Source organism: Anthonomus grandis, chromosome 18 (genome assembly GCF_022605725.1).
Source record: "Anthonomus grandis grandis chromosome 18, icAntGran1.3, whole genome shotgun sequence".
Classification (NCBI taxonomy): domain Eukaryota; kingdom Metazoa; phylum Arthropoda; class Insecta; order Coleoptera; family Curculionidae; genus Anthonomus; species Anthonomus grandis.
This window is the reverse complement of record NC_065563.1, coordinates 2,780,719-2,789,644: the sequence shown is the minus strand read 5'-3', so window position 1 is coordinate 2,789,644 and position 8,926 is coordinate 2,780,719. Positions and strand designations below refer to the sequence as shown.

The 8,926-nt window shown below is 35.5% G+C and overlaps 1 long non-coding RNA gene across 1 annotated transcript; it reads left to right on the top strand.

Moving 5' to 3' along the window:
• The first annotated feature begins 5,325 nt into the window (after positions 1-5,325).
• On the top strand, positions 5,326-5,836 carry LOC126746725 (uncharacterized). The gene is made up of 2 exons (XR_007663963.1): positions 5,326-5,487; positions 5,578-5,836. It is a non-coding gene; the product is annotated as an uncharacterized LOC126746725 (long non-coding RNA).
• The last annotated feature ends 3,090 nt before the right edge of the window (positions 5,837-8,926 follow it).

The window sequence follows — 8,926 nt, the reverse complement described above, 5'->3', positions numbered from 1 at the left end:
CGTTGCCACGTTTAACCTCAAAACGTAATTGTGCGGGACTTACTTTCTAATAATATGCAATATAAGATTTTTTACAATAACAAGATATAGAGGGTAAAATGTTAAGAATTATAATCTAAATAGTTATTCCATTTTGGCTTTAATACGCAATTGTTTTACCATTAAATATGATACAATTAAATGTTTGTCCAAAAAATGGATCATGTTTAGTAAATCTGGCAACATTACGTTACACCTCTACATTCCTACGTCTACTCCTATACTTCTTGTATAATAGGGGTCAGCCATTATGAACCTGAACGCTTGTGATTGGTTTCCCCCGCCGCACGTGTTTTTGTTATGAATCATTTCGACAGTTCATTGGACAGGGTCTTTGTCACCTGTTTACAATGCTTGCTGCCGTTTCAAAACATTGATTACTATTGAAGGGTGGACAGTGGCGTAGGTTTTATCGTTGATTTTTGGATTCCGTTTATTTTATATGTTATTTATTATTTTGTTTTATTTGTGGCTATTAATTAAAAAAACTAATATTAGTGTTGTGTATACCTAAGTAGGTAGTGTAATTTTCTTAGGTTTGGAGTTTCACTGTTTTATTACTTACATGAAATACCTATTATTTAATTTTTTAGTTTGTTTTATTATTGTCTACATATATACGAATAATAACATTTATTATAATGAACAAATTCACTGAGGTCCTTCATAGTCAAACGAGGGAAGTGATAGCAAACGTACAGGTAAGTTATAATAATTTATTTAAAAAAAAGTGAAATACATTGTGCCTCTTAAAAAAACAGTAGTTTATATTATATTTTATTGCTTTTTGTATACCAACTATGCATTCAAAATGTTGTTATTAGGATTTGCGATGAAGAAGCTGCAAATAATTCGATGAAATTGCCTCTTAAGCGTAAGCTTGATCGCGTTTCCCTTTATACCGGAGTCTCCGTATCATCTGTGAGAAAAATTCACAAGGAAGATGAAGAAAGGCGACAAAATAACCCTGATGAAATGTTAGCCAGTCCAGGGAAAAAACGGCCACGGAAAACTGTCGTCGAAAAAGATGACAGTTTTCATTTTTAAATAGTTAGGCATTGTATCACCAGATTTTACCTGTAATATAAAGTGATTCCGACAACTAGAAAGTTGTTACAACTAGAAAAAAGAAAATTAAAAGAAGAGGCAAATTTTTCTTATTCCAGGGAAACGCTTCGTCTTTTATTAAAGTCAAATGGCTTTTTTTGGCGTAAGTGTCAAAATAAGAGGAAAATCTTAATGGAGAGGCCCAATATTCTTTCCTGGAGATACAAATATCTTCGCGAAATACGAAAATATCGTGAAGAAGGCCGAAACATTATTTACTTGGACGCAACTTGGGTGGATAACGATTTGACGTTCAAGAAATGTTGGCAGAGCGATACGGTTACTGGTGTTTTAAAAAATATTAGTTCAACGGGTAAGCATACAATATAAAACAGTGTGTATAAGTTACAGTCATATATTTTTTTACGGGCAAGGACCCGTTAAATTTGAGAAATATATATATATATTTTAAATGATATTTTAGGTCGGCTAATAATTGTTCATGCAGGTTCCGACAAGGGTTTTGTGGACAATGCCTGTTTAATATTTAAAGCCGGATTGGCCACAGTTGATTACCATGGCCAAATGAATAGGGAAAATTTTACTAGATGGCTCACGGAAAAACTTCTGGAGGATAAATTCTGGGAAACTGACCAAATCATGGAAGAAATCGAGCCCCTTGTCATCACAATAGGAAATGAGGACAGTGACAATAATGGCAGTAGTAGTGAAGACGATAGTGAATACGAGGCTGAAGGTAAAGAAAACGAGCTCGCGTATTTCACCAGTGAAAATAAAAACATGTTTAAGTGAAGTGTGTGAGACTTAAAAAAAAACTGTAGCGTTTTATTTTTCTACTCTTATTTTCACTAACGCTCCATTGATATTTCATTAATTTCAATAATTATATTACTAATTTCAGTCAACTTCTTTTATCGATATTTCTTTAAATTCACACTGTCAATGACACATTACTACTGTAACGCATTACTCTCCTGGTTTTATTATTCATGCTTTCTGTTGACGGTCCGTCACTCTTCTGGTTGGTCTTGATTGATGTTTTCTCTGATTGGATTGACATTGACAGCTCAGGCGAGAGGTGGGGTCGTAACTTATTTAGTCGGTACTGCATCCATTTTTCGAGGACTTGTTCCCGTGTCGCAGGTAGAAGCGCACGTAAAAGGCCAGTTTTTTATTTTCGAAATTTGTGAAGCAGGAAGTGGCCAATATGGTTTATAATTTATAGTCCTTAATCTTGTTCCTTTAGGGAACTGTTTATTTCATAATTCTGGTGCAGGATGCCCGAGATTTTGATGGATAGATAATGAAACTTAGCAAGGTGAGTGTGTCACATTTTGAACGCCATTCATTTTTATCGACAGTGAATACAATGGCAACCGTTGTTTTAGGGTTTTACTTTTCCTTATTCTTCTTCAATTATTGATGGCTGCAGGATTTTGATTTCCCCGGGAAATTGCTGTAAGCTGTGGAGCTGGAGCCAGAGTTAGAGCTATTAGTAGAGATTCCCAGTCCGGATAGCTAAGCTACAAATGGCACACATTTACAGCCTTGATTTTGAAGGCCAGCCGTTCATTTCTTGGAGGAATATACAGGCCAGTTTATTCCATTTATTTAAATATTATTAACCATAGACTTGACTCACATATTAAAATTTTTATTAATATACTTTTAAAATCAGTTTTTTGCTACAAATATTTAATCAACATCATAATTTAATGTGTCAATTTCTTATCTATAATTTTAGTTATTTTTTGTTCAGTATTTTTCAGTACCTTTTTTGGTAGTTAAGTAGATATAACTCGGTTAAGGCTGATATGCCTTAGGTAAAAAGGTTCATGAACTTTCCCCTGCGTAAAACAGATATTTACTAAAAACTTTAATAATTGCAATTTATTTTCCAAGTGCTGAAATCTACCTAGTAGTGAAATCATAATTTAAATGTTACTTTTGTCAAATTTATTTTAATCATGTCAACATTATTCATATTTCAATTCATAATAAATTATTAACATTTAACAGATTAGAAAATGAGGTGTATACATATCTTTGGTGTAAATATAATTTGGTTGTATTGTTAAGATATTTTTTTTTTTTGCCTCTTTAAATCTACTTTATCCAGGGTCATTTAATTGAAACCTATATACCAATTCTTTTTCTTAGTTTTCTTTCATTCATTAAAAAAAAAACTAAGTGGCGCCCTCTTATTTAATAGCTATAATCAAGATTATATTCTTTAATAGCCAGTCATAAGTGAACCTTCGAACAATCCCAAGCCTCCAATAATTCTGAGCTACCGTCTGCAAACTCTTGGCAAAATAGTAACACTGTAAAGTTAACGCCACAACATAATAACGAAAAATTAGGTAAGTCATTTACCTTATATTTTTCTCAAATTACCTTACTTTTTCGGAAATACCAAAAAGAGTGAAAATTTCGCATAAAAATTCCCGTTCCTAGTTTAACCGAACTTTTATCGAAAACATCTTGTCGGACTTGCATTGTCTTATTTATTTAATGTAACACGACGTTTCGGTTGGTAAGTATCTCCAACCGTTATCAAGTGTAAACTGACAGCAAACTACTATTCTATAGTCTTATATACTAGATGTGTGCAGCGATGTGGAAAGGAAAGTCATCCGTGAGAAGAGTTGGGGGGGAGGACACTACCCATACCTTACATTAGGGGTACATCGGAACAAATCCGACGCATTGCCAGCAAGTACAATATTAGAACTGCCTTTAGATCTAGCACCACTATCAGAAGCGTGGTATCAAAGACCAAACCAGATGGCATGTTGGATATCAAAAATTACGTCTACCGGATCCCATGTGAGTGCGGTGACTCATACATAGGTGAAACGAAGCGCCCCCTAGAAATCAGAGCGAGGGAACATCGCAGCTGGACCCAAAGAGGAGAGGTTTCCAAATCCGGAATAGCAGATCACGCGTGGCATAATGGACACAATATCCACTGGTCAGAAGCCAAGATTCTGCATAAGGAACAGCACTGGCGGAAGAGGAAGTTCATAGAGGCAGCTTTCATTTCACAGAATCAGGGGATCTTCAGCCAGCCAAGCGTCGATATACCCAACATCTGGAAGCCTCTACTCTCAGGACAGTGTAGGATCTAAAGAGAGGCGTGTCCTCCCCCCCAACTCTTCTCACGGATGACTTTCTTTTCCACATCGCTGCACACATCTAGTATATAAGCCTATAGAATAGTAGTTTGCTGTCAGTTTACACTTGATAACGGTTGGAGGTACTTACCAACCGAAACGTCGTGTTACATTAAATAAATAAGACAATGCAAGTCCGACAAGATGTTTTCACTGTACCATTGTCTACCACTTTCAAAAACGAACTTTTATCATTGCCAAAACGCTTATGCTGTTCGTTTTTTATAATCTATACCAGGTGGCTCATTTTAGTCGACGTTTGACTTTTGTTTTGTTTTTTTTAATGACCTTCAAAATACACGTACTATTGCAGTGATGTGGCCCCCTGTGACCTTAGCAACTTTTGTTTAAACTTTGTTTTTTAGGCTTAGCAACAGAGATATTTGCGTGCGACCCTGTATACAGGGTGTTCCACAATCAACGTCACAGGCTATAACTTTTTTATTTGTAAGTATATTTTTTGGTAAATATATTTTAATAGCTATATGATCACTACCCAAAATTACTTAAAAAAACTACCCCCCCTATAAATTCATTTTTGGGGGATGTATTTGTTGGGGGTAGTTTTTTAAAGTATTTTTGGGTAGTGGTCCTATAGTTATTAATTTTTTTTTTTTAATTTTTATAGTTAAAAATAAAAAAGTTATAGCCTGTGACGTTGATTGTGGGACACCCTGTATACCAAAAAAAAAGAACTTATTTCTAAAACCATAAAACATACAAATGAATAATTAATAAGGAAAATTTATTTTAATAAATTTTAAAATTATTTTCCTTAAATCGAATTTAAATAGTTTTACATAATACCACACGCCACTGTCCATTTTATGAATAAAGTCGGCCATGTTGTCTCCACTACTGCATTCCCCTTAGCTCAGGCCGAAGTGTTTCAGATCCGTCTGCCACACTGTATGTCCCTTATTTAGAAACAACAATCGTTACAAACCAACATTCAATTGTTTTCACAGCCACTAGATTTTTAAATTTCGACCGCGCTGAAGCCCGACAGCAAGACAGCTTTAAAGTAAAAATTTGGAATGTACGGTACACATACGATACTGGTGCCCAGCTCTAGCTTGAGGCCCGTGTCTAAATTGTCAACGTCAACTTCACATTTTATTTATTTATTTTTGTTTTGTGTAGTGTTTGGAAAACTAGGAAAAATATATTTTTCTGCTTTTCAATCAAAATCAAATCTTTAAAAGTAAGTACTTGATATTTTAATCAATAAGAAGTAGTGTAAGGATCGGACTTTAATGAAATAATATAAATTTTATAATTTTATTACTTTCAGCTGGAGGACGTTTATCAACAACCCATACTTAATACAAAAGCCATATTTTAGCGAGTAAGCGATTTTAAGCGGCTTTAAGCGTCTTTAAGACATCTCATTCGAGCGATCAAGTCATGACGTCACCGTATAAGGCGCTTTAAGCGTTTGTTAGCGGTCTCTTGAGATCGCTAATAAACTGGATATGTCAAAGTCAAAGGGAAGCTATACAAACAATAATAAACAATAAATATTTATATCATTTTTTTGATATTTTTTTAGAGTAGAAGCATTTTATTTCTTAATATTAGTTTTATTTATTTTATATTATTGTCCCATATATATTAACAGTTAAGACATCCAAACCAAATAAAAATGCAGAAAATAATAAATAATCAAAAGAGCGAATAGATTTGCAAAAAATACAGTGAAGAACGTAAAGGTGAGGTTGTGGGTATTTTTTTAAAATTGATTTTTGATTAGTTTGGGTTTATTTCTGTGCGAAAAAAAATATGAGTGAGGTTATGTTTAAGCCAGTAACTTTTTTGTTTATTGTATTTCCTTTTGATCTGATCCTTAAAATGTATGAGATCGGATTTAGGTAGTTTAGTATTTAGACCCAAAACGTTTTGAAAACTTAGACAAATGGGAGTTTTCATGGTTTAGGTCAGTCTCCAAAGCGAATGCAATACCGAAGAAAGGTAAAATATAGTCAAAAAAATATAGCTAATATTTACTAATATTTAGACTCTGACAGCTGTTAGACATGACGTCATTCGAGCGCAACCATATGATGACGTAACGCTTAAGACATTGTAAGACATTGTAACACCCAGTAATTAGTAACATAGAAAATGTAATATATATACATGGCCATTCTTTATATTTAGATGTTGATTTTATGTGGATGGTATCATTATATAATGTAAAAAAATTTTACACACACAAATGTCTTTTGTAAAAATAAACAATGCAATGGTTTTGATTTAAATGAGTTTAGAATATTAATAATTTTTAGATATTTTTACTATAACCTATCTGGCAAAAGGTTTCTAAGTCGTGTTGATTATTGATGAAAAAAATAAACCAGAAATTACCTAAAAAAATATGAATTGGGGAATAGACTCGTTGAAAAGTTCTATTGATGGGGTTAGGACCAAAAAAATTGTATTGAGCTCTTCAGGATAGTCAAATTAATGTATAGTAAGTTTATTCTATTAATTAAACTTTTTACAAAAATTGCTTATAGGTGGACTAATTCAAGAATACCAAAAATTTTAAATGAAACAGAACTGACGCAAAAAAAGACTGATCAGTTAATATTTTTATTTAAGATTTATGCAATTTTTTAAAGTCAAATTAATTAAAACTCAATTTTTTGTAATTTTAACAGACCAGAATATTTCTTATTTTATCTGCCTGATTAATCTTTTATAAAGCCAGATTACTACTTAATCATTTTAAGTAACAAATTTTCAAATTCCGAGTCGCTGATAATTTGTTATATAAAATGAAAAAGCCATATCTGTTTTTTCATCTATTTGACTTTATTTAATAATTAAGTAGTGAGTAACAAGGCCGTTATAAAGGCCAACAATGTGGGCACCAGTCCTGTCCAATGAGTGACAGGTCAACTTATGGCATGTAAATATTGTTAAGACCATTGAATATGATTTAAATTTGGATGGCATGTAAGTGGGCGATATTAGTGAGCAAGAGTTTGGTACCGCATCGCGGTAACTATCGCAGCAACAGCAAGGGAAAAAGCCAACTTACTGGGTAAACTCTTCGCGTCCAATTCTACTCTGCACTCGCAAGGCAAAACACCGCCATACTTGCCAAGGGTGAATTCATCGATGGGAGAAATTTTGTTTTCCCAACGAATTATAAATAAAATTCATAAAAGCGTAGACACCACCAAAGCTTCTGGACCCGATGGAATTCCAGCCCTAGCACTAAAACGTTGTGCAGACGAATTGACTCCTCCCTTATGTAGACTGTTCACGGCATCGTATAAGCAGGGCTCATTTCCAACAAGCTGGAAAACTGCTCGAGTGCAAGCTGTACCCAAAAAGGGTAAGAAGACGATGCCCTCCAATTACCGCCCGATTGCACTAGTTCCAATAATATCGAAGATTATGGAGAAAGCAGTCAACCAACAACTGTTAAGATATCTGGAATCATCTGGACTAATCAGCGATCATCAATACGGCTTCCGAAAGCTTAGATCCACCGGCGATCTTCTGGCTTACGTTACACACTTGTGGACGGAGGCCATGGAGAAGCACGGCGAGTCCCGCTCAGTCGCTCTTGACATTTCCAAGGCATTTGACAGAGTGTGGCATGAGGGACTACTAACCAAGCTCTCCTCAATCGGCATACAAAACTCATTGAATTGGATCAAAAGTTTTCTTGAACAACGAACAATCCAAATAGCCGTCGATGGACACCTCTCCGACAAATTTAACATTAACGCTGGAGTCCCTTAAGGATGCATTCTATCCCCCACCCTTTTCTTGATATATATCAACGATTTGCTAGGAACCACTGTCAATCCAATCTAAAGCTTTGCGGACGATAGCACAGTTATTTCCACATTTAAGTCCGCCAAACCAATGACAGCTGCAAATTTTCAGAATCTTAGGCAGCAACAAGAAGCTTCAACCAACAACGATATTAGAGCAATCTTGGAGTGGGGCGGTAACAATCTGGTCAACTTTAACGCTAAAAAAACGCAGGCTGCAGTATCTACGATGAAGACTAACCTTGGTGGCCCGGAGCTGGTTATGGCAGGAAAAACTTTGCCAATGAAATCATCTTTACATCTTCTAGGAGTCGAAGTCACCAACAGTGTGTCCTGGCATGACCATGTTGCCGAGATCGCCAGGGCAGCTTCCAAAAAACTCGTAGTGCTTTTCAAAACGAAAAAACTGTATACACCAGAACAGCTGCTGACTCTTTATAAGGCTCAAATACGCCCTTCCCTCGAGTATTGCTCGCATGTCTGGAGCTCTGCACCCAAGCATAGTTTAAAGCTGCTAGATTCTATACAAAAGAGAGCTATGCGTCTTATCGACAATCCAGAACTGACAAAGAGTCTGGATAGTCTGGAGCACAGGAGAAAGGTGGCTGATCTCTGTTTATTCTACCGTTATTATCACGGTAAGTGCTCCTCTGAGCTGGCAGGCCTGATTCCACCCAGGGCTGTTCCGGCAAGAAGGACGCGTCTAGCAGTTGCGGCTCATCAACATCGAGTCCACCTGCCTACCCCAAGTACGTCGCTGTATCGAGACTCATTCATCTGGAGAACATCTTCTTTGTGGAACGGGCTTCCACCTCACATATTTCCCGACGCATACAACCTGCAGCGATT